The sequence below is a fragment of the Dasypus novemcinctus genome, chromosome 17, assembly GCF_030445035.2.
Source record: "Dasypus novemcinctus isolate mDasNov1 chromosome 17, mDasNov1.1.hap2, whole genome shotgun sequence".
NCBI lineage: Eukaryota > Metazoa > Chordata > Mammalia > Cingulata > Dasypodidae > Dasypus > Dasypus novemcinctus.
In genome coordinates this window covers 85,687,792-85,714,896 of record NC_080689.1, presented here as the reverse complement: position 1 = coordinate 85,714,896, position 27,105 = coordinate 85,687,792, and positions in this window count along the sequence as shown.

Sequence of the window (27,105 nt, the reverse complement as noted above, 5' to 3'; positions counted from 1 at the left end):
TCCTTTATTCTTAATGGACTTCTTCCTCTTAGTGCTTCTTTTTACACAGGAAACAGGAAATAAGGCAATTGCATTGTAGTTAGGATAGGGAAGAGATGTTAGAAATTGAAAGATAATAAAAAGAAAGAGTAGAAGGTGCAGAGTCTAGGGAAATGAAGAATGATTGTGAGGGAATATTCAGTGCCCTTATGAGCTAAGTGGTCATGAATTTGTGGAATGTGGGAGAGTGTGGGTTATGATGTGGACCATTGACCATGACGTGCAGCCATGCTCAGAGATATATTCACCAAATGCAATGAATGTCTCGTGATGATGGGGGAGATTACTGTTATGGAGGGAGGAGTGGGGTGAGGGGGGTGGGGGTTATATGGGGACCTTCTATTTTTTGAATGTAATATTAAAAAAATAAAGACAAAATATATTTAACTTGAAAAGCTCTTCATTAGGTCTGATAGTTGCTTGTAATTTTAGAGATTCTAAGTTTATATTAAAGCTTCTGAGTTGTGACAAATTTAGACTCTCTGTGATGTTATCTTTAACTCTTATTTCCACTGCATAGTCCACCACTCCCTGCCCATACAATTTTCTCCACGTGCACTGATTGCTTTGCATAGGCTCCTCCAAGCCAGGACAGCTGCTCAGATTCTATAAATGAGCACTTTGAAACGTGCAATGAGCAGTATCATGCAGGCAGAGCAGCAAGATGATCACAAAGATGCAGGTTCTCATGTCCCTGTTCCTCTGATTTCTGGTGAGAAATTTAAAAGTGCCTCAATGCCTTCAGAATAATATCTTTGAAGAATTGAGAAATGATTTTAAAATGCAGAAGACTTAATGCCTCTTTCCAAAATGACCCAATTATGTGCTGTTTTTTAATTAGAGACCATTAGAAAGCACATTTTAAATGATGCATTTAATCTGTCTATGATAAAGTGGTAGGAATGTGTGTCATTGTCCATTCTGATGCGGGGTCCAGTGGTGACATTGAGATGATCCAGTCTCCAGCCTCCATGGCTGTGTCTCCAGGAGACACCATCAGCATTAGCTGCAAGTCCAGTCAGAGTGTGAGCAGAAATGTAGATTGGTACCAGCAGAAACCAGGTCATGCTCCTAAACTGCTCATCTATCATGCATCAACCTGGGTCTCTGGAGTCCCTGATCGATTCAGTGGCAGAGGTTCTGGAATAGATTTCATGTTCACCATCACCAAGCTGCAGGTAGGAGATGGAGGACATTATTACTGTCAGCAGGATAGCAGCCTTCCTCCCACAGAGCTTCAGCCTCCAGCACAAACCCCCTCCCCTGGCTGCCTGTAGGTGCTTCCTTGCTGCACCAACTGGTTCCTCCCCCCACAGCTCTGAGCATGCACTCTTCCTCTACCTGCCCAAGATGCTGTGTCTCCTGACTCATTCCTTAGAGGGTTTGCAGTCCCAGGGCAACGTTAAGAACTTGGCCTTTTCTGGAACTCTTTGGGTGAGATGGTATTTATTTGCATCTTCTCTCTCTTTTTCTTTGTTAGTCTAGCTAGGGGGTTGTCAATTTTATTTTTCTTCTCAAAGAACCAGCTTTTGTTTATTTTCCATATTTTTTTTCAATTTCACTTATTTCTGATCTAATCTTTATTATTTCTTTCTTTTTGCTTGTTTGGGATTGGTTTCCTGTTATTTTACTAGTTTCTTAGTAAAACTAGTAAGGCATTTAGGGTTATAAATTTCCTTCTCAAGGTTGTCTTCTCCGAATCCCATAAGTTTTGATAGATTGTGTTTTCATTTTCATTTGTCTCATTATATTTACTGATTTCATTTGCAATTTCTCCCTTGACCTATTGATTATTTAGGAGTGCATTGTTTAGCCTCTACAAATTTGCAAATTTACTTTTCTGCTGTCTATTATTTCCAGCTCCTATCCATTATGATTGGAGAAGGATCTTTATATAATTTCAATCTTTTAATATTTATTGAGAGCTGCATTGTGTCTCAATATGTGGTCTATCCTGGAGAAAGGTCCATGGGCACTTGAGAAAAAAAGTATAACACTCCTGAGTTTGGATGTAGTGTTCTGTATATGTCTATTAGTTCTAATTCGTACATCATATTGTGCAAATTCTTTGTTTCCTTGTTGATCTTCTGTCTAATTGTTCTGTCTAATGATATAAGTGGGGTTTGAACCCTCCAATGATTATTGTAGAGATGTCTGTTTCTCCCTTCAGGTTTCCCACAGTTTGTCTCATGTATTTTGGGTCATAGATATTTTTGTCTATTATATCGTCCTGAAGTATTGTCACTTTTCTTAATATATAATAACCTGTATCTCTTACGAATTTTTGCATTTAAAGTCTGTTTTGTTGATAATAGTATAGCTACCACTGCTCATTCTCGTTACTATTTGCATGGAGTCTCTTTTTCCAGACTTGCACTTCCAGCTGGTTTGCATCCCTGGGTCTAAAGTGAGTTTCTTGTAAGCAGCATGTGAGCATATGGATGGCTCATGTTTCTTTATCCATTCTGTCAGCCTGTATCTTTTGATTGGGGAGTTTATTCCATTCACATTCAATGATATTACTGTAGATGGATTATTTACTTCCTCCATTTAATTCTTTGGTTTTCATAGGTCATATCTTATTTTGTCTGTCTTTTGCTCATTTGGTTACCCTTTCTGCTATTTTTCTTCTATGCTCTCCTTAAACCCTGTCTCTCCTCTCTTTTCCTTTCAGGTTCTAAGTCTTCCTTTAATATTTCCTGCAAAGGTGGATTCTTTTTTGCAAACTCTTTTAGTTTCTGAGTGTTTGTGAATATTTTATACTCACCTTCATATTAGAAGGATGGTTTCACTGGATCATGAATCTAAGCTGGCTTGTTTTCTCTTTCAGTGTATTAATTGTATCATACTGCTGTCTTCTTGCCTCCATGGTTCCTGAAGAGAAATCTGTGCTATGTCTTCCTGGACATGACTTGTACACAATAGCTTGCTTCTCCCTTGCTGCCCTGAGAATTTTCTCTTTATCTTTGACTTTTGAGTAGTATTTGTCTTGTGGTAAGTCTATTTGGATTTATTCTGACTGCAGTATGGTGTGCTTCTTGGACATGTAAGTTCATTTCTTTCAAGAGAGTTGGAAATTTTCAGCTATTATTTCCTCAAATACTCTTTCTGCCCCTTTTCCCTTCATTTATCCTCTGGAGTCCCATGACATATATGTTGTAGTGTTTTCTGTTGTCATTCAATTCTCTGAGCCCTTGCTCAATTTTTCCATTCTTTTCTCCCTTCAATTTTAGTTGTTCTGTCTTTGGTATCACTTATCTTTTCTTCTTTCATTTTGAATCTGCTGTTGTATGCCTCAAATGTGTTTTTGATCACACCTATTTTGTCTTTACTTCCCATGAGTTCTGTTACTTTTCTGGATTTCAGTTTCTTCTCTGTGTTTGTTCTGTCTTCTTGATGTCATTTAACTCTTTAACCATTTGCCTTTCAACACATTAATTTGATTTTTGAAATTTGTGCACATCTCACTCACTGATTAGCTCTCTCAAACTTTGCACCTCTTCTGGGGCATAAATATATTCTTTATCTTTGCCATTTCTTCTATTTGCTTACTATGCCTCGTATTTTTTTGCTGATATTTAGGCATCTGATTAGGATGTAGTTTATTCAGATGCTCAATTTCTTTCTCATTTGTAGGGATTTAATTGCAGAAGGATGTGTGTTACCACTGCTCTTTGATTCTTGGCTCATGTGGATTTCTAGGATTGTCCTTCTGGTTGATCAATGCTGGGCACTGGACACAGAAAATTGGTTGTAGAGTTGCTTCTTATGGCTTTGGGGACAGAGACTATAGAGGCTAGAAAAAACCTCTTGTATTTATTTTAATTTTCTTGAGTGCAATTCCTTGGTCTGCTGGAAAATAGTGCTTTTTGGCAGTTCTCAGTTCAATGCCTGGTTGCAGTGTATTTGTTGCAATCCAGGCCAGATCAATGTGGCAGAGCTTCCTGTCTAGAGGACCTGAACCTTGTAATTCAAACTTTCTCTGAGACAGTTCTCCAGCTCTCTCTGGCATCCCCCTCCTTTTCCCAGATAGGAAACATTGCCCATCTCCTCTGAGTCCTCAACCATCAGTTTCTCTGTAGTAGGGGAGGAGATTGGGAGGGTCATAAATATTTAGCCCCTTGCTGGCTGCAAAACAAACAATGGTGCAGCACCACCTGGCCTGGAAGGGCTGCTGGGACACAGTTTTGCAGCAAAGCCAGGAATTTTGAGCAGCAGAAAAACCCAAACAGCACTAAGAATGGCAGAGGAACAAATTTATTACATGCAGGCCTAGGAGACAGTCAGTCTCCAAATTCTGAGCCCAGTTTTTCAGTTTTCATAGGTTTATATAGGATTTTATGTGGAACTAGCAGGGCTGTGTCTTATTGACTAATGTCTTGCTAGGTGAAATTTTCCAAGCAGATTCATAGAAGCAGAAGGCAGAAGATGTTCATTAGATAGTCTTTCGCAAGGTCATGCTCTCATGTACTGATTTACAGAAGTTGCATGCAGGAGTGGCTCATTAGACAGTCTGCCGCAAGGTCATCCTCTCATGGGCTGATTTACAGAAGTGGTGGGCAGGAGTGGCTTGTTAGATTATTTTCTGCAAGGTTATGATTTTTATTTCTCAACATTTCTCCCTTCGATGCCTTTATAATGTTTATAGGACTCACTCATGCTAAGTGGAAAAACAACTTAAGGTAGCAAAGCATTTTACAAGACACGAGTATATTATTAAGACTAGTATACTTTTAACTATAGTCCAGTGTCTGGGAGATGTAGTTGCTAGTTCAATTCCAAACAGTAAGCTGAGCAGTGGAGCGGGAACCACAGGGAAAAGAAATCCATCTAGTCAGGTGTTAGTGATTCTCCTTAGCTCCAGGCAATTTGGATTTTCAAGGGACAGTCATGTACAGGGTGGTTTATGCAGTCGTCTTGTTTTTCATTGGAGTGTGCTCTTTTAATTCTGGCATCATGAATCCAAGTGGCTATATCTGAAAGTTTGAAAGCAGTGGAGTTTACAAAGTTAACAGTATGTAGGCTCACCCAGGTGGGCTAGAGGGGTTCTTTTTTCCAGCTTTTTACTCAAACTTCATCTCCAGGTAAGTGTGGGTGTACTGGTTGGTCTAATGGGAAGAGATCCTGAGACAGGACAGTTTTGTGTATTTGGGCTAGGGTTTTTTAACTACTAGAGGATGGACCTTTGGCCAGTTTCTCCAAGGAGTGTGAGATTTTCCTTGAAGGTTTGAATAATTGGGGGTGGTTGTCTAAACAGAATTTCAAAAGATGAATAGCCTGAGGGCCCAGGTGTGCATCTGACTCTATGGAGGGTTAATGGGAGCAGATCTACCAATGAGAGGCCAGTTTCTTAACAGAACTTGACTAGGGTGGTTTTGAGGGTTTGATTTATGTGTTTTACTTTCCCTGAGCTCTGAGGCCTCTATGCTTTGTGGAGTTTCCACTGAATTTTCAACAACTATACTAGCTCTTGGATGATGATTGCTACAGAGGGCAAGCCATCGTCACTGCCTATGGATAAGTGTATTCTGTGCTGGAACTATTCTAGAACTATTTCTCAGAGCAGAGTTTTAGTTATGTCTCTTAGTTTTTCAGTATGGGTGGGAAAGGCTTTGACCCAGCCCAAGGAGGTAGACATTATTACTACTAAGTACCTTTACCCTCAACTTGCTTTTGTTTCTGTAATGTTCACTGTTAAGTCTTCAAAAGGGGCATTTCCTGTGTGTTGGATCCTGGCTGGGACCTGAGGACCTTGGGAGGGGTTTACTTTAGCACAGGTCTGGCATTGGCCTCCAACAGTGGTGCAGAGGTAGGTCATCCAGGCAGTGTAGTAATATTTCCCAAGCAGGGCTCCTAAAGCAGTCTCTCCCATGTGGGTGAGCTGGTGGCATTGTTGAACAAGGGGGTAGGCAGCCTCCTTTGGGATGAAGACTCAGCTATCCGGGAGTAGCCAGTTTCCCTCTATGGTCTCATACCCTCCTTCTCCCTTTGCCCACTCCTGTTACTCCCAAGTATAGTTTTATTTCTCAATGTGTTGCCCTAGATGGGACAGTTGAAGCAGTGGCAGCAGGGCCTGCAGTTTGGGTGCTTTCTTGGCTGCCTGTCAAGCCACTTCATTGGCAAGTGTATTTCCTTTAGTAACTGCATCTGTTCCCTTTTGTTGTCACTGTCAGTGGATGACAGTGACCCTGCTTGGTTTCTAGACCATCTCCAGTAGTTGAAGGTTTTTCTCTCTTTTTTTAATTTCTTTCCCCCTTTCAGTTAAGAGTCCCCTCTCCTTATAAATTGCTCCATGGATATGTACAGTAGTGAATGCATATTTATAATCAGTGTAAAGTTTTACCATTTTCCCAGTGGCCAGTTGTAGGGCTTGGATCAGTGCCCAGTGTTCTGCTTGCTGTGCAGACCACCCTTTAGTTAGGTAGCTGCTTCTATTACTTTTCAGCCATGGTGAGTGTGTATCTAGCAAGCATCTCCCCATCTCTGATAAAACTGCTGCCATCTGTGAACTGGGTTTGATCTGGCAAGGAAGTAGCCTGTCCTGGAGGTCAGGGCTACTGGCATACACCTCTTTTGTTACTTCTGTGCAGTAATGTTCAGGGGTTACTCTTTCATTCGGCAGGAAAGTGGCAGGATTCAGGGTACACATGGTTTCTACTCTTATTCTGGGGTTTTCACAATGCAGGTCTTGGTGATGAGCAAGGCTGGGATTGGATAGCCAATGGTGACTGTGTGAGTTCACAAAAGTGGTGACAGCATGTGGTACCATGACATGGATAGCTTGCCCAAGGTGAGCTTGTTGGCTTCTTTAACAAGGGCTACTGTTGCTGCTAAAACCTCCAGGCAGGGAGGGCACCTGGAAGCTACAGGATTTAAGTGTTTGATAGATAGAAAATAGGGCTCTGCCAGGGGCAGACTGAGTGAGTACTCCTAGGTCCAACTTCTTTTTCTCACACACAAACAGGTTAAATCCTCAGATACATCTGGAAATCCTAAGGCAGGGACCTAGCTAGGTTGTTTTTTAATTTCTTTGAAGGCTTTCTGTTGGGTTAGACTCTGGATGAGGGGTTCTTTTCCAGGTCTGTGAGGACTTCATAAAGGGGTTTAGCGATAGCCACAAAACTGGGGATCCAGATGTGACAAAATCCTATTCCCCACAGAAATTCACAGAGCTTTCTTTTAGTGGTAGGTGCTGGGATATTGCAAATTACCTTCTTTCATTCTGGTCTGAATGTTCAATGCTCTTTTGAGATGATGAACCCTTGATACCTATTTTACTGCTGACCAATCTGAGAATCTAAGATTTTTCCAAGACACTTTATAGCCACTTTGTGTTAGAAGTGGTAGAAGGGCTCGAAATCCCTCCCAGTAATTTTCTTTGATTTGTTGGCAAGCAAATCAATTATTTTTTATAGAATAAAATGATTTTATTACATAGAATAGAAACCAAAATTGGTGTGAATACTCTTGGAGCGACACGGTTTTATTGTTAGCAAGCAAATTCATCAACTATTGAGAGAAAGGTTCCATCTTATCATTGAATCATATACTAAAACTTTGGTGACATCAATTAATACACTTTTTCCTTTTTTTACATCTTTATTTTTGAAAAATGTTATATTTTAAAAATATGAGCTTCCCATATACCCCCATCCCCCTTGCCCCATCCCTCCCTCATCAACAACCTCTTTCATCATTGTGAGATAGTCATTGCATTTGGTGAATACATTTTTTAACACTGCTGCACCACGTGGACAGTGGTTAGCATTGCAGTTTACACTTTCCCCCAGTCCAACTAGTGGGCCATGGCAGGACATACGATGTCCAGCATCTCTCCCTGCAGTACCACCCAGGACAACTACAAGTCCTGAAAATGCCCACACATCATATCTCGTCTTCCCTCTCCCTATCTTCAGCAGCTACTGTGGACACTTTTTCCACATTAATGCTACAATTTCTTCCATTATTAATCACAATAGTTTCATAGCAGAATATCAATAATTCCACTCTAATGCATATTCTGTTCCTTCATCCTATGTACCCTGGGATGGTTATGTCCAGTGTCCCTCTATATCAAGAGGGGGCTTAGATTCCACATGGATGATGGATACAATTCTCCTGCTTGCAGTTGTAGGCACTCTTGGCTCACTGGTGTGCTGGTTAAACTTTTCCACCTCCTTGTTAGCTGTTGAAATTAATTCCAATAAACCAGAAGGTAGGAGATGCAAGTCTGCTGAGGCTTAAGGCCTGGCTGTCACATCGACAGTCCAGAGATTCAGGTCTCCTGTGTATACACCAACCCCAGTGCCAATGACAGGTCTGGTAAAGTAACAGAATAGGCATGTGTAGAAAGGTCACATCTGAGTCCAACTCCATCACACTTAGGAACACAAACTCCAAAGTAGGGCCAACTGACATGGCACTGAATTCCAGAGTCACCTGCCATGACCGTTGAACCTGTGGGTCTCTGTAGCCTTCTGGCAAACCAGTACCTGGGCTTGTATCTTCTTTGGCTGTCTCTGGGACCCTGCTGAGGCATGCATGAGTGCAAACCCTCTGATGACCTCCTGACTCTTTTTTGGAGACTCATAGCCATATACACTCATTTGTCTTTCCCATTTTCCCCTTTTATCCAAAGTCAAAAAGCAGTTTTTAACACCTGATCTCACATGAAGTGTGAGATAGTCTGCTGGTCTGAGTTGACCCTTTCATTCAAGGTTTTTTTCTAGTTACATCATCAGTGGGTGCTTGGTAGTAATCCCTTGGTGCCACAGAGGCTCATCCCTGAGAGTCATGTCCCATGTTGGGGGGAAGGTAATGCATTTACATGCTGAGTTTGGCTTAGAGAAGGGCCACATTTAAGCAACATGGTGGTTCTCAGGAGGTAAGTCTTAGGCACCCTGCAGCTCTAGGCCTAGTTCATATTTCAGGTGCACAGTCTCATAATTGTAGCCATGAGTATCAAGGGCTCATTGTTGGACCATCCATCTTTATTGGTTTTTGCCATTGCACTTGGGGGATTGTTGCTGTGCCATTGGGGAATGTGATAGAGCTCCCCTGGATAAGAACTCAGCACTCCTTCAGTTGTCATTTTTAACTGTAACCACTATGAAATATCCCGATATTTTTATGTACCCTACATACATGCCCTGGAGACCTCCCTCCCAACCATGAGCCCCCTATCAATAACACCCCACACCAGTGTTCCTCCCCTGTCATTGTTGACCTTCTCTGTGGTCCAAAACTTCTTAGAATTTGGAATTGGAGGACAGTGTAAGAGCAATTAAAAATACAAAAAGAGGGGAAAAAAATAAAACAAAATATGACAAACAGAAATCCAAAGTAAATATGGCTAATATAATTCCTTGAAAGTAAAAATACTGAATGTCAATGGATTAAATTCACTTGTCAATAGACTCAAACTGGAAGACTGGATAAGGAAATACAACCCATCTATATGCTGTCTGCAAGAAACACATTTAGACCCAGGGATTCAAGTAGATTGAAAATGAATGCCTGGAAAACAAAGTTACAAGCAAAAGAAGGGCAGGAGTAGCTATGTTAATATCAGACAAAATAGACTTTAAATGCAAAAACAATTTTGAAAGACAAAAATAGACACTACATATTAGTGAAAGGGATAATCTTTCAAGAAGAAAGAACCATCATAAACATTTATGCTCCTAACTAGGACACCTCCAAACATGTGAAGAAAACACTGGAAAAACTACAATTTTACTGGGGGACTTTAATAAACCACTATCACCTTTGGACAGAACATCTCAAAAGAAGAAAGAGCTAAAATTGAAGAATTAATTCTACACTTGGAGGAATTAGTAAAACAACAACAAACTAACCCCAAAGGAAGAAAAAGAAATAACAAAGATCAGAGCAGAACTAAATGAAATAGAAAATAAGAAAGCACTTGAAAAAATAAAACCATAGAGCTGGTTTATTGAGAAGATCAGTAAAATCAACAAACTCTTAGCTAGACTAACAAAGAAAAAAGAGAGAAGATTCAAATACACAAAATAAGAAATGAGAAAGGAGATATCACCAGTCACCCCCAGAAATAAAGACTGTCACAAGAGGATACTTTGCAAAACTATATGTCAACAAGAAGGACAATTTAGAGGAAATGGACAAATTCCTAGAAACACATAAGAAGTCTACATTGATGTAAAGAAGAAACTGATGATCTCAACAAACCAATCACAAGTAAAGAGATAGAATCAGTCATTAAAAACCTCCCAAGTAAGAAGAGACCTGGGCCAGATGGCTTCAAAGGTGAATTCTACCAAACATTCCGGAAAGAACTAACACCAATTTTGCTTAAACTCTTCCAAAAAATCGAAACAGAAGGAACATTGCCTAACTCGTTCTATGATGCCAACATTACTCTAGTACCAAAGCCAAACAAAGACACCACAAGAAAGGAAAATTACAGACCAATCTCTCTAATGAACCTAGACACAAAAATCCTCAGCAAAATACTTGCTAATTGTATTCAACAACACATGAAATGAATTATACACCACGACCAAATGGGATTAATTCCTGGTATGCAAGGATGATTCAACATAAGAAAATCAATTGATGTAATACATCATATAAACAGATTCAAAGAAAAAAATTACATGATCATATCAATAGATGCAGAAAAATCATTGAACAAAGTACAGCACACTTTCTTGATAAAAACACTGTAAAAGATAGGAATAGAAAGAAACTTTCTGAACATGATAAAGAGTATATATGAAAAACCCACAGCTAACATCATTTAAATGGTGAAATCCTAAAAACTTTCCCTCTAAGATCAGTAACAAGACAAGGATGCTCACTACATCCCATTTAACATAGTCTTAGAAGTATTTGCTCAAGCACTGAGACAAGAACCAGACATAAAGCACATCCAAATTGGAAAGGAAGAGTCAAAATTTCAATATTTGCAGATGATATGAATCTATACATGGAAAACCCTGAGAAGTCTACAACAAAGCTTCTAGAACTTACTAATGAGTTCAGTAAACTCACAGGTTACAAGATCAATACACAAAAATCAGTAGCATTTCTGTACACCAATAATGAGTAATTGAAAGAGGAAATCAAGAAACAAATACCATTTACAAGAGTAAATTAAAAAAATCAAATACCTAAGAATAAGTCTACCTAAAGATATAAAAGACTGATACAGAGAAAACTACACAGCACTGTTCAAGGAAATCAAAGAAGTACTAAATAAATGGAAGAATATTCTCTGTTCCTGGATAGGAAGATGAAATATTATTAAGATGTCCATCCTACCAAAACTGATCTACAGATTCCATGCCATCCCAATAAAAATCAACACAGCATTCTCTAATGAACTAGATAAACAAACTATGAAATTTATTTGGAAAGGAAAGATACCCTGAATAGCCAAAGACATATTGAAAAAGAAAAATGAAATTTGAGGAATCACACTACCTGACTTCAAAACATACTACAAAGCTACAGTAGTGAAAATGGTATGGTATTGGCACAAGGATTGGCACACAGACCAAAGGAACCAAATTAAGAGTTCTGATATAGATTCTTATATATATAGCAATACGGCATTTGACAAGACCACCAAACCTTCTCAACTTGGAGAGAATGGCCTCTTCAACAATGGTTTCTGGAGAACTGGCTATCCATATGTAAAAGAATGAAAGAGGATTACCAACTCACACAATATACACAAATCAACTCAAGATGGATCAAAGACCTAAATATAAGAGCCAAGACCATAAAGACCTTGGAAAGCAATGTAGGGAAACATCTACAGGACCTTGTAATAGGAAATGGCTTCATGAACTTCACACCAAAAGCATGAGCAGCAAAAGAACAAATAGATAAATGGGACTTCCTCAAAATTAAAGCCTTTTGAACCTCAAAGGAGTTTGTCAAGAAAGTGAAATGAAAGAGTACATTTTACATCTTCCGGTTGGTAAGAGGCTACATCCAGTTCCAGGTCTTCTCTGAAGAGTGTGGGGAAGTTTCTGAAGCCCTGCAGAAGCTGAGTCTAAGTTAATTGAATCTTTTGTTGAGTTTTGGGATTCTCTCATTCAAAATCAAATAGGGACTGGCTCTGGGGAACTAACCGCAGGTAGAAAAAAGTGTCCATTAAGTTCAGACAAGTAAACTAGTGGCCCTAGGTGGCAACTGCCCCATTAAGGTGCAGAGGTTAGGAAAGACCAGGCGTGGGGTGATGGTAGCATTGTTTATGGTTTGCAGGTCTTGGACAGGTCGATATCCCATCAGGTTTTTTACTGGCAGCAGTGGTATGTTCCAAGGTGAAGTATTCCCCCCTTTTTGGGGTGGCCTTCCTTGATTCCTCAGGGCTGGATTACCTAAGGCTGCTTCTAACAGGGAGACCTGCTGTTTCATTCACTTTTTCACTTTCCTTTCAGCATGTTCATCCCGATTGATGAATACTTTGTGACTACAAGGAGCTGGGAGATGTTCATCCCTGTGAACCCAAGTAGCTTCTGAAGTTTCTGTCTGATGCCTGGTGCAGCCTAGGTAATGAAAGCTGTGCAGACCATTCTCTGGCTTTCTGGGGCTTCTGGGTTGAAGGGGGTGTAGATCATGAAGGCCTTGCAGAGTCGCTCATAAAAATCTCCTGAAGGATTTTCAGGCTTTTGAGGGATGGAGGCCATTTTGGACATGTTGTGGGCAATCTCGCTTCTTCCCATACCCCTCTGAGGAGGGCTTCTCGATACTGCTGAAGGGCAGCCCATCCATGATCTGTGTTGAAGTCCCAGGCTGATTGAGCTTCCAGTGCTATTTCCTAGACTCATTCTTCTGTTTCCAAGACACCTGCGGGGGCCTGTTCTCACAATCACTTTCTGGTTTCTGTGAGGATCTGGCATTTCTCTTCCGTAATAAATAGACTATGAAGGAATTGGCAGCAATCATCCAAAGTGGGGTGAAGAAATTGGAAAATGGACTCCAAGAGGTGAATAAGAGCCTGAGACTTTTCTGAATATGAAGGGCTGTGGTGCTTCCAGTTTAACAGGTTTGTAGTTGTGAAAGGCTAATAAAACAGGATTGGCCTTCCAGGTTGGACTGTCCCATCTACACTGACCTGGGTTGGACCTGTGTTTCATGGAGGGGCATCTGAAGTGTGGGTTGTGCTGATCAAAGTCTTCTTGCCAAATGGGTTTCAGGATCCCCCTTGGGGTGGAGGGCTGACGGACCTGGGAGACTGAAGTTTGAGGAGCCTCTGAGAGTTCTGCTGGTGGAGGCTCCGAGGCAGGGAGATGTCCTGGAATGGCTGGAACATATGGAAGGTGTAATGGGGCTTCCTCCAGGGATTTTTGTAGAACAATAGGTTTTTGAGGTCTGGCCATTTGAGTTACTAGGATCCTACTCTGACCTTCCCCTCCACCACACAATCAAACCAAAGGTGGCAGGGTTTGGGAGATTTCTAACTAGGAATTGATGTAGGGAAACTGATCAGGGTGGCTGGGGGTCCCAGTGACTTCCTGACAAACTTCACAAAATCTGACTACCTCTAGTGTTCCCTCTGAGGGCCAGTTAACACTAAATATAGGCCACTCCAATTGGCACAGTATCTGAAGAGTTCTGGGGGACACAAAGACACCATGACCCCTGGAAAAGCTCTACTTGAGTTTTTTTTTAAACATACTATCTAAGACTGTGAGTTTGATTGTGATGATCCCATCCCTGAACTGGTGTCACAGGACAAAAAAAGGAAGGGAGTTTCTCATGAGGCCACTCAGATTCCTGCCTGTCCATGTTCCTCATGAGAACTTCAGCTCTTCTTAGCTAAGGCATCCATGTAGAGTCTGGATTAGGCATTATGCCACATGATGTAGCCATGGAGAGCAGGTTGTGGCCCACTGAGACTCTGTAGAAAATTCATGGATCCACAGACTGGATCAGCAAAGGGAAACTTCTGCAGTCCCCATTCATTCACTCAATCACTCAGAGGTTACACAGTCCCACCCAAAGGACTGCCATATCCTGGAATCTTGAGTTTTGAGATTTTGTGAGGTGATCTGTCCCCCCTTCCATGTGGAGACATGCTTGACTGGAACTCAGAACCCTGGGGTCTTACCTTTCTGGCATCTTTTTGTTGTTTAAAACACCTCTCTACTGAGCCAGGCTGGGTTGGCAGACAGGGCCCACAGAGATCCTTTCCCTGAAGGAGGCCCTCTTAAGTGGACTGGTGGTGCCACCATATTTGTGTGGAGATCTCCACCAGCTGTGCCAGCCAGTCCCAAACTGGAGGATCATAGAGCTGGCTCAGTTGTGTTTCCCAGCCAGGGAACCAACTGTTCCAGCAAAGCCAGTAGTTCTGAGCCTCAGAAGAAACCAGAGGTGGCACTTGGAGAGGCAGAGGAACAGATTTATGACATGTGGGCCCAAAGGAGAGTTAATCACCAAATTCTGAGCCCCATTTTTCAATTTTCAGAAGTTTACATAGGATTTTAAGTGGGACTAAGCATTGCTCTCACTCATTGGCTAACACGTTGCTCAGCAAAATTTTGCAAGTGCAGTTATAGAAGCAGAAGGCAGGAAGGGTTCATTAGATAGTCTTTTGCAAGGTCATGCTATCACAGGTGGATTTACAGAAGTGGGGGCAGTAATGGCTCATTAGATAGTTTTCTGCTAGGTTATGCTTTTTACTTCTCAACAGCACCAGACCAAATTTGTGGGTCAGCAGCTGAGCCAGCCTTAGGCTGTGTCCCTCTTTCTCCCCTTTCCTGGGGTGGTAGATTCCTGGATTCCCCCTTCACCTGTAGTCCCAGGCCCAGAGGCCCAAGAGCTCTAAAGCATCTTCAGTGTAGGGCATGAGATAGGCAGCAGCAGCAGCTGGTTTCAACTCACTTCTGTCAACAAAATTTCCCTCCTACATCCCTCTCTTCTCTGGGCAATATTCAGCCTTTGCCTCATGTCCTAAACTCTAGAAAATCTTTTTCTAGGCTGTTTCAGCCTTTGCTGTAGCTATTTTTCTGGAGGAGAAGTGAATCCATGTATTTCTAGTCCACCGTATTCCCAGGAGATCTAGGTGAGATTATTTAAGAAAAGTGGTGGTGAGTTCTCCTAGACTGCCAGGAATATGTTATGAAAGCAAATTTCATGTTTCACATGGATGGATGACATGCTTGAGCCAATAATCTACTTCTACTGTGTGAGGAAGGCTGCAGTGCATTTAACACAATGATAGATGATTATCTCTAATTTGTCCCTCCTTGATTCTGGAATTTACATTTTAATGCCTTATTCTCCCAATTTTCCTCCTTTCTTTGCAATTACCCTCTATCTTTGGACATTCTAAAATGGATCTTTCCTATTCAAAACCTCCTGCATGGAAGGTGGTCTTCCTCACTCACTATTTCCTTGCACATATTCTCTTTTCCAGCCTAAGGAAGTTTCAATGTCACTGAGAGTGCTTTCCTTCCCTACCTCTTTCTTGAGTGTTCTTTTCTGCTAATTTTTTCAGTAATATTCATTCTTTCAATGGCAATTCACTTATTATCTAACCACATCAATCTAGATACATGTGACAGCTTTCCCCAGGACAATTTCCATCTATTTTCAACATCCTGTTTTAATTCATTCCTTGGATACCTGATTCCAATTCTATGATTGGAGGATGAATCTTTAAATTAACACTTAATTTTCAAGCACATTATCACAATATAAAATTAGGTAAACCCCAGTCATTCCAGTATTATTTATGTATGATAATATAATATTTGAGTTAATGATACTAAGATCTAGGACAGGTCCAGCAAATCTGAGCCAAATACATTGAGTACTCTTACCTACATAAAAAAATCCTTTCACTAACAATGTATATATTTTAAACAATACTGATAGTATAGAATTGATATCATTCATTCAAGGTATAATTATTTAATTTGAACTATGTCTAAGGCACAAAATACCTCCTTTCATTCTAGTTTGTGGAAACATAAAATCACATGTGTAAGTAAATATTTACTATGACATTTTTTCCATTATTTTAAAGGAGCTTTAGAATACATAAATGTTACATCAAAAATATATGGGGGAAGTGGATGTGCTTCAACTGCTAGAGCTTTCACTACCATATAGGAGGTCCAGGTTTGATACCCAGTGCCTCCTGGCCAGTGTGGCAAGTTGATTCTTGTGGAGTTCTGCCATGTGCAAAGAGTGCCACCCTGTGAAGGGGTGCCAGCCAATTAGGAATGCTGCCTCATGCAGGAGTGACCCCCATGCAAGGAGTGCCACCTGGTGCTTGAGATCAGCCCACCCAGGAATGGTGCTGCCCACACAAAGATCTGATGCAGCAAGATGATGCAACAAAAAGTGACACAAAGAAGAGACAATAAGAGATGCGATGAACTAGGGAGCTAAGGTGGTGCAAAGAATGATTGCTTCTCTCCCACTCTGCAAGGTCCCAGGATGGATTGCCAAAGCCACCTAATGATAATATAATAGACACAGAAGAACACACCATGAATGGACACAGAGAGCAGACAATGGGGAGGGGAGAGGGAGAAAAAATTTAAAAGAAATAGAAAATATAGGGAATTCCCATATACCTCAGCCTATGTCCATCTTACATTACCCCCATTAACTGCATCTTTCATTAGTGGGGCACATTTGTTATAATTGATGAATACATATTGAAACATTGCTATGAAACTTGGTCTAGAGTTTGCATTATGTTTTATCCTTTACACCACACAATTTTGTAGGTTTTGATGAGATATATTATGACCAATATCCATCATTGCAATATCATGTGTAACAATTCTAATGTCCTAAAAATGGTCCATGTTACACCTATTCTTCCCTCTCCTTTTCCTCAGACCTTCTGATGACCATTGTCTTTATATCGGTGTTAAAAATTTCCACTATTTTAATAACAATAAGTTTACTTCAGACCATAGCTTCATTCTTCCCAGATATTTGTTCAATCCTCTATCTTGAGAATTTTGGAATGGTTATGCCCATGCTGCTTCTGATTGAGAGGGGCCTTAGAACCCATGGGGTTGATGGGTGTAACTGTTATTATTTCCCCCTTTTCTCCAAGGTCTTTTCCCTAATGCATCCCTAGTTGGAGCTTGCTCAGAATCCCTTGATACCAGGTAGGCTTATTCCTGGGAATCATGCCCTATACCAGGCAGAAGACAGTGGGCTTATATATTGAGTTTGGCTTAGAGAGAGGCCACATTTAAGTAACAAGGAGGAAATCAGGAGTTAGCTCTTAGGTAATATATATTACTGGGTTAAATTTCAATTTTACAAGTATAAGATCTATAAATACAAGGTTTAATATCATGGGACTGGCATATTCTGTACTCTTCTCCTAGGCACAGCCTATGTACTGTAGGGAGTCTTGACACTCTTTTAGAGAATGCAGCAGGACAACCCATCATGGGAATTTACTTTTTGTTGGTTATTGTGTGGGTCTTCTCCCAATGAGTTAATACCCATAACAACAAAAACATATTCACATTCCATAGAGGCATTCCCCAGGTGGATCCTCCCTCATAAATCCCCCCACCACTGAAACCCTGTACCAGTGATCCTAACCTGCCATAGGTGTATGTTTATGTAATCCAAAAAGTCCCCAAAAACAAAACCACCACAATTATTTTGGATTGTGTCTTTCATCACTATATAATCTGTTATCTTTTATGTGTATTGACAATTTCTTCCTTATGTTCCCCCAGTGTCTTATTATTTTTTACTTTATTTTCAAAGCTTCAGGTCATGGAAAAGTCACATAGAAAATAGAGAGGATTTTCATATACCCCATCAACCTTCCTTTCACATTTTCCCCTATTAACAACATCTTACATGAGTATGATCCATTTGTTACAATTGATGAACAAATATTGAAATGTTGCTACTATCCATGGTCAGTGGTTTGCAATGGCCCATGTTACACCTGTTTTTCCCTCTCCTTTTCATGAGACCCTCTGGTACCCACTGTCTTTATATCAGTGTTAAAAATTTGCACTACTTGAATAACAATAAGTTTACTTTGGTCCATAGCTTCATCCACCCCTTATGTTTGCTCGCTCCTCTACCTTGAGGATTTTGGGATGGTGATGACCACTCTTCTCTGACTGGGAGGGGCCTTAGAACCCATGGCACAGATTGATGGAACTGTTACTTTGCACCACAATATTTTATACAGTTTGACATAATGTGTTATAATGTATCCATCATTGAAAAATAATGCAGAACAATTCCAATGATCTAAAAATGCCCTATGTTCCACCTCTTCTTTTCTCCCTCTCCCCTTGGAAACTAGGGTAACCACAAAGTTTCACTTTTGCAAGAAGAAGGTTCATAGTTTCACATTAATATTAAGGGCTTGAATGTGTTCATCTTGTATTAGGGTGAAGACCCAGAAATAAAAAAGAAAATATTAAGCTCTCAACCGGTGAGTCCTGACACATATTCAAATAGTGTCAAGAATATCTCGAGTACATAGTTAGTGCCTAAAAAAGAAAATAGATCATTATGCTAAGCACTTACTTATCTTTTTAAAAATTGTACATATCTCTGAAATGGAAGAGAATTCCTTTATAATCAGAATTTTTCTAAACTAAGTTATCTAAGGAAAGGGAGGGGAAGAAAAGTACCTTCCTGCATGAGCAAAAATTCAAATCTTTCTATTCTTGATTTGTATTTACTTTTACAGGTGATTGGAATGTTTATTTCATACACTCTTTTACTATGGTGTATTTTACATCTGAATAGAAGGGTCACTTTCGAGAAAAAAATACCACTTTCACGTTTGCACATCTCTCATATGAAATCCAGGGGAGCAGGAGCCTGAAGTTCTAGTATGTTGTCATCATCTTGCAGCCTTTGTTTCTTGAAAACCTAGAATAAAAGCAATTTCCTATGGCTGCATTATATATATATATCTCAATAGTTCATGAATAGAATATTGGTAAGTCCACTCTAATCCATACTCCATTCCTCCATCCTGTGGACCTTAGAATGGTTGTGTCCACTCCACATCTATATATCAAGAGGGGGCTTAGATTCCACATGGATTCTGGAGCCTTATATTGATCAATGGTATTCACAGGGAAACTCACATTCAAGAGGAATGCAAATGACCTTGACCTCTTTGCAGGGAAAGCTGTAAAGGCACATAGTCAAAAGCATGAAACAAGGAGAAATTAAAAATTGGACACATGGAAGTTCATGAATGGCTCTCCTGAGAAGGAATTATTTTATCAAAGTCTTCTGAGGTAATGACAGGAGACTGATCCAGAGATGTTGCCTGATTCATGAATAGGTAAAATCAAGCAAAAATACAGTCTCTAGCTGAACTAGGTAGAGAGACATGTTGCTTGCAGCATTTACGTTATATCCCATTTAATTTTTTGGATCAACCTAAATAGGAGGATCATGTACTAAGAAAACTTCAGGTTTGTAAAAAATCTGGCATATGAACATAGTAGAACAGAACCTGGGCATTTTTCAACTTCTCATTTATTGATGTTTCTCTTGTCACAAACCCCAGACAAAAGGCTCATTTTGTGGAGGCTAAGGTCAGCAGTGCTTCTCCACGGTGTAGGTGAGGGATGTTCCTGCAATGAGCCAGTGAAGATGAAGGTGATATTCTTAGAGCTCAGTGTTAGGGTTGAAAATCTTGAAAAACTCTGAAGATTGAATATCTTGACAAACTTCTTCGTAATTTTTGGTCCAAGCAGCCTGTGCTATGCTAGTAACTCAAAGAGAATCTGTGGTGATCAAAATTCACAAATGTTTATATATATAAAAATATTATTATCCATATATATTATACATATATATATATAGAAGTTTAGCCACACAGGTCTATACACACATGCACATACATGTACATACAGAGTAACTGAACAGGGACTTAGGCAATTTTGATATTGGATAAAAACAAAACAATACCTTCCATACCTTCTCTCTTTGCTGCTAATTATAGATGATATTTCAGAAATTTTGAGCCTTTGTTAGAAATACATAATGTAACCAGGATGTCTTCTATGTTTATAAACATTTTCTAAAGAAATCTTATAAAGGTTTTTCAAATTATATTCCAAATTAGTTGGAATTCTTTAATCCCATTGTTTAAGGAAGTGGGAAAAGTCTAACTTGCAGTATTTAGTCAGTTGCAATTACTAAAAGCAAAGTTTTCAATCAGGTTGTTATTAAAATCTAAAAGAGAAAAATAATGTTGATTCAAGTCATGATTTTGAAATAGCATGATTATAAGTTTGAATATTTGAGGTGACAATTCAATTATATCTTCCTTTATTTCACTGAGTGTGAAATATTAATCACTACAGGATAAATGCCAGTTCCTACAGTCATTCAGTTGACCCATGTGGATCTCAAAAAATCCCTGCATTTCTTGCTCCATGGGCTTAGTTTCCTGTGGATATGCCGACAGAAAGATAATTGATTACTCACTTATCTTTGTAAATCTCTTAAGGTTGATTGTGCACATGAGGTGGGAAAGGAGAAAGAAAGAATTTGAGCAGAATACATGGATCTAGAAATACATTCCATTAAAACTGCCATGGAAGCTCATCCCCGGGAGTCATATCCTATGTTGAGGGAAGGTAATGCATTTATTTGCTGAGTTTGGCCTAGAGAGAGGCAACATTTGAGGAACAAGGATGCTTCTAATAGGTAACTTTATGGAACCCTGCAACACTAAACTAAGTTTCAGTTTCAATTGTCTTTAATTTCCTTCACATGTCCATTAGGTGGGCATTAGCCTGGCTTTGGGTTGACTGGATCACATGTCTTTTACCACCTGGAAGACTAATTCTAGCTTCTTCTGATGACTATTTTCATGCTCCAAAAGAGGAAATGAAAGCCTGTATCAGGGAGTTTTATATCCTGATGGATCAACTACCTCTTTCCTGTGCCTTCTTTATTTATTTAAACTTTCCTATTTGACTCCTTCTCATTCTCCTTCCCTACCTCTGGTTCCTGCTCTTATCCTTCAAATATGATATAAAGTTATAATCCTGGCCAGCACAATTTCAAGTTCTCCTCTGGAGATCTTGTCTGTCATTCTCCCTCCTTACCTGCTGGACTCTCTGTCAGGGCAGGCCCTTCTGCTCAGGGTCTGTCTTTTACAGGCTTCACTCAATGCCTTTGCTGCTTCCTACATTTTCTTTTGAAAATAAAAGAAAATTTTAAAAGATAGAGTATTATCTCCTTCTGTCATTCCCTTCCTATTAAAGATTGTTCCACAATTTTCTAATCTTACTACTTTAAAATATGTACAAATTTCTCCATGACCCTTTCCCCTCTAGTATCAATTTAGTTACTTTTTATACATCTCTAAGTTTCCACCAGTGTGTCCTCTAGTAAATCACTTAACCTCACCATGTCAAGGTTTTCTCATATATAAAATAGGTATAATATTGTACCTATTTTGTAGGGATGGTATGAGGCAAAATGAATCAATACACAGAAAAGGCTATCAGCCAAATCTGATAAATAGAAAAAAATCTTACCTCTTTAAAAATGTCTTAATTATTTATCAATTATTAATGATTAAATTAGTTTTCTGTGGCTGCTTTAACGAACTGAAAAACTCAGTAACTCACAATAAGAGAATTCAAAACTCTCACAGTTTTGGAAGCCAGAAAATTGAAATCAGTATCACAAGGCTGAAATCAAGGTTTCTATAGGGTCACATGTCTGGAAACTCTCCAGGTGCACATATTCCATGCCACTACCAGCCTGAGGAGGCTACTAAAATACATTGTATTTAGCTTCATTACTCTAGCTTACAAGTCCAGCATCTTCAAATTACTATATGCTATGCTCTCGCTTGCATTTTGTTCTGTTTATCTGTAAAAGTATCCTGCCTTCTTTTTATAGGAATACCTGTGATTGCATTTTTGCTTAATAAGAAAACCCAGTATAAGATCTCCTTTTAGAATTAAACAAAGTACAAAGTAAGTCTCATATGAAGAAGCATGCATGGGTACCGGATGTTTTCAGGGGGAATTCAGTCTCTAGTGTATTCCCTTCAATCCAATTATATTAATTTATCCCACATGCAAAATACATTGTCCTCATCCCAACACACCCAAACATCTAAACAATTTACAGCCTCAACTCAATTCCCAAACCTCATCTAAATATCATCTGCTGTACAGTTCCAAGTCACCATCTAAATCATCTAAATTATGCTTGTATTGCATTCTCAGTAGGATCCCATCGGGGCAAAACTATTTTCTCTCTATAGACCAGTAACCAGAGAATAATTTCCTGATTCCAATGTACCATGGTTAGGCAGACATCATATAAATGTTGCAGGCATTCTCATTCCAAAAGGAGAATGGAAGGAAGAAAGGAAGCACAATTCCCAATCAATTTTGAAATCACAAAGTACTGTTATGTTTCATTGCCTGGGGTCATCTCTGTGACCTATGGAATTTCTCTCAGGCGCATGGCTCTGCCCTCTGGATCTCTGTCTCTGGCCTCTGCACTCAGGTTTCTGCTCATGACTGATATCTCTGCCTGCAGTGCTGGCCTCTGTCTTCTTCTTGTGTAGATTGAGTTGTTTACATGTTCTTGATCATTGTCAGTATTCCTGTGGGTGTTTTCCCAGTTTGATAGGAACTCTTTATATGTTATTTTAGTTAAGATGTGTACCACCTGATTGAAAGGGGGCCTTAATTCAGGTTACTGTATTCCATTATATGCATGTGAAATTCATTCAAAAATGTAGAAGCTACAGGAAGGAGCCAGAAGATGGAAGTCACAGAAACCAGAGGAGAAAGAAGATGACACTGCTATAAATACAAGGCAGGGATAGTAGCCAAGGAACCTCAAGGATCTCTGGTAGCCAGCACCAGAATGACTTTTGGGAGAAAGCGATGCCTTGCTAATGTCTCAATAGTGGACATCTCCTAACCTCAAAAGTATGAGCTGATCATTTCCCATGGTTCAAGCCATCCCATTCTGTAGTACTTGTGATAGCAACCTGGCAAAGTAAGGTACCACATCGTGTTTTTCTTCAGTGGTTCTTTGAATGTGCATAGTTTTATCATTATGTAGAATTTTGGAATTCCAAAAGTTTTCTTTACTTTTGTCTTCATATTGTTCCTTTCAGCTCAGGTCACAGTGTTTTTAATAATATAAAATTCTCAAAAACCTTCTGGATTAGGAGAGTACAAACCAAAAATGTGGAGGCAATATGGATAAGGCATGTGAAATTTCATAATCCTGAAGACCTCTTGTTGAAAACAAAGGCATAGTGGTCTCACAGGTAGAAATGTGCTATTTCCATGGCCATGTTTGCAATCTAAGGAATGTGGCAATTAAGAGTTTTGAGCTGTTATGGCTGAAAGAAATGATGAGCACATACACTTAGCAGTTAGATAGAACACTTAGACTTTGTACCTTGAGATAAGATTTTTTGAGTTCCTTAGATCATGATTAATGCTAACAGTTAACTGCATGTTGTTGCTTGTTCTCACATAGACCGGGGTATATATAGGGCCCCTTGTAAACAATAAAGTTGTCTGATGAATCTCAACTCACAGATGCCCTGATCACTTCTCTCTTTATTTCATTCTCTCCTTCTCTTTGTTTCACCGTGATAGCCTTCAGGCCCAAATCTCCTACACTTTTGCCCAACATGGGACCCAAAGAGGTGTCTTTCAAAACAATATCAAGGAACCAGTGGAAGGGACTCCTGCAAGGGTTGTGAATTTCATCCAAAGAAGTCTGACTTAAGACTTTTGGTAAGTAACAGTTCTGCGGATCATCAGGATAATGGGTAATCAACTGGGACATTTGGAGGAATATTCGCAAGTGTTAAAAACATTGTTGAAAACTACTGGGGTGCCTCTAAAAACCTCTGAGTTACTTGAATTGTTTGCTTTCATACAAAAGCATTGTTGTTGGTTTCAGCCTCAGGAGCATAAAGTTTTAAATTTGAAATAGTGGCGATGTGTAATGAAAGCTGTATGAAGAGCATATCAAAATGGGGAATCAATTCCTTTATCTGCGTGGGCCTTGTGCCATCAAATTGCTGTTGCTTTAGATCCTTTACAATCACAGGAAGATGACAAAGAACTAATTACTGTAATTGCAAAACCCACAGACAAACAGAAAACAGAAGGCCATTTGCGAGAACTAAATTCTGAGCCAGAAGGTGGAGGAGAGTCTCCTGGCTTTATGACTAATCCTAGTACTAATCTTTTTATAGAAAAGAAGATAACTGTCTGCTCTAATGAAATTTCCAATCTCCACATATCTCATCCAGGCACTTATCCTAACTTAATTCCAGTTAAGCTTACTGCACCTGATGAGCTGCTGCTTATGGCTGCCTCAACCTCAGCACCTCAGTTATTTTTCAGATATGGTAGATACTTTACCCTATATTAATAAGAAAATTGTTCCCAACCCCACTCCTCAAACATCTTTAATGTGCTGTTTATTGCTGGAATCTAGACAGGGGAACCCTGAAGCTATGCAATTATCTACTTTCCTGGTAACATTATATGAGATACCACCAGATATAAATAATCCACAAGGGGGTGTTGAGTTTCATCATGAACCAATACCTTTAAACTATTGAAAGATTTAAAATAGGCAGAAGTGTTAAAAAGGCCCTTGTTAGTGAAATCAGGCTTGTAAGAAAACTCTTTGTTAAAGTGTTAACTAAGATAAGGAAATTATTCTGGCAGCAACTCTGCAAACCCCCTGCTGTCTACATAATAATGTAGCTGTGGGGTGGTGGGAGTTAATAAAATTAACCTGCTGGAAAAGGAGAAAAACATGGCAACATTGGTGTTCCATTTTGTTTCCATGCTAATTCTGATTGATCCTTTTTAATCCAAATAATAAAATTAGTACAAAATATTTTATCAAGGTGTTAAAGGGAATTTTCAGTTTTAAATAAATAGTTTACTCCTGAACTTCAAATTTCAGTGTAGTCTTAAAAAGTAGTAATCTAAAAAAATTGTTGTTAATGGTCTGTCTAAACTGCTAAATAAAAGGCTTAACTACATTTATGCTGCTCAAATTATTTTAACTGGTCGCTGATAACTAATAAAAGTTTTCCAAACACAAGCTTGAATGTTACAGACAACATGGATTCCAGAAGGACTCTTAAAAACAGTAAAATCTAAGATGTGAAATAATGGAGAACTTGAAAATAGCTATACCGAAAATTTAAGAAAGTTAAAATTATGAATTAAATTGTAAACTTTATGTTTCTATTGGTGTGTTGTACGTGTTTTGTGTTTGTCTGTTTGTTCAATGTCAGTGTATATTTTGATACCTCCAGATGGTAATATAAATTAATATATAAAAATTTCTAAAAGAGCTCTATTCAGATGGCCAAAAATTAAATAAGCACTTATATTAATGCTTAAGTTTAAATGTTAATTAGATCTCTACCATGATAAAAATTGTAAGTCTTAATTAATGAAATTACTATATCTTCAAAAAAATGGTTCTTCCCTAAATTGAAATGAATATTTTTCTTCACTAAATAAAATAAAGGATGTAAATCTTGAGTAAATATTTTAAAAAGTAAAATTTTGTAGAAGTGCCAACTAAAATTTGATAAGGTTGTTCAAAAAAGTGTTTTTGTCCTAAAATAAGACAGCTGGTTTTCATAAAATCAGAAAGAACATATGCAGGGCAGAACTTGAATACATGTGGTAAGTTATAAAGGGTATTGTGGTTAATTTGGGTAAAGGAATATGTTCTGTAAAGGTAAAATTTGTCTTAGCATAATATAATTATAGCCTATATGGTTATAAATAATAATAAGTTTATGGAAGCATTGTTTAAAATACAGTGTTTAAATGGTTAATTCCAAAAAGTCATTATAAAACAAAACCTGAATTAATAATAATAATAAGTAATTTTATAACAGGAAAACTTGTCAGTGGCCAGCCTTCCCTGACAACTTGCTTGTAAAAGATTGTTTCTGGTATTGCATGCTGCTAAGTACGTAAAGTAAAGAAAATTTCATTATTTTAACAAGCTTGTTTAGTGTTGATTGTAATTATATGTTGTAAGAAGTGTGCCTGGTAACTTATGTATGTGGTATGTATAAAATGTGTTTTTATTATTAAGAAAACAGAAAATAATTTTGTACTAAGATAAAATGATTGGTTACTAAGAAAATGTAAAATGTAGGGCTAAACCTGAATAAATATAGAAAGTGTAAAAGGTTCATGAAAAAGTAATTTTTATAGTTAAAGTTAAATAAAATTTGATGGGTCTCTCTATAAAGTTTTAGAAGGATTAGTATCAAGTGGTATACTAATGCAAAGTTAAAATTGTGTTCTTTCTCAAAGTCTCTCAAATCATTAGTCTGTTCTAATAAAAGTTAAGAGTTTTTCTCCTGAATAATTAGTATACAAAAAAAGTGTGTCTTATCAAAATAGCTTCTTGTAGTTTAGCCTTATCATTTCCTTGGTTTTCTAATAAGAAGCAAGTATTATTATTTAAAAAAGGAATATAATGTTCAAACCTACTTTCTCAAGGTCAAATCCTGAAAAGTCTCTTTTTATTTGAAACTCTTGCAAAAGATTTGTTCTTTTACCTTTTAAAAAGGAAAGTAATAAAATAGCTACATTCCTTTAATATGTAACAATTTGCAAAGAAAGTGGTTAAAAGTATTATTAAATTAAATGAAATTCTTTAACCCGTATTAATTAAAGTTGTATGAGTAAAAAGTTCATATGAACACTTACAGTGTGTATAAAATTCCTGAAAATTTACCATTGTTTCAGCATAATATTAAACAAAAGCATTTACTGAATTATGGCAAAACAATTTATTATGGAAGGCTGCTCTTTCTAATTTTATTGGGATACTTGATACACATTTACCATCAAATAAATTTCTAACATTTTTTCAGAACACAGCTTTTGTTATCAATGTAATAGTACAGGACAAACCAATAAAAAATTCTAGTATATATTTTACAGATGGAAATGAAAAAGGAATAACTGGATATTATGGACCCACTAAAATTTAAAAAAAATATACTGATACTAAACATAACTCACCCCAAAAAGC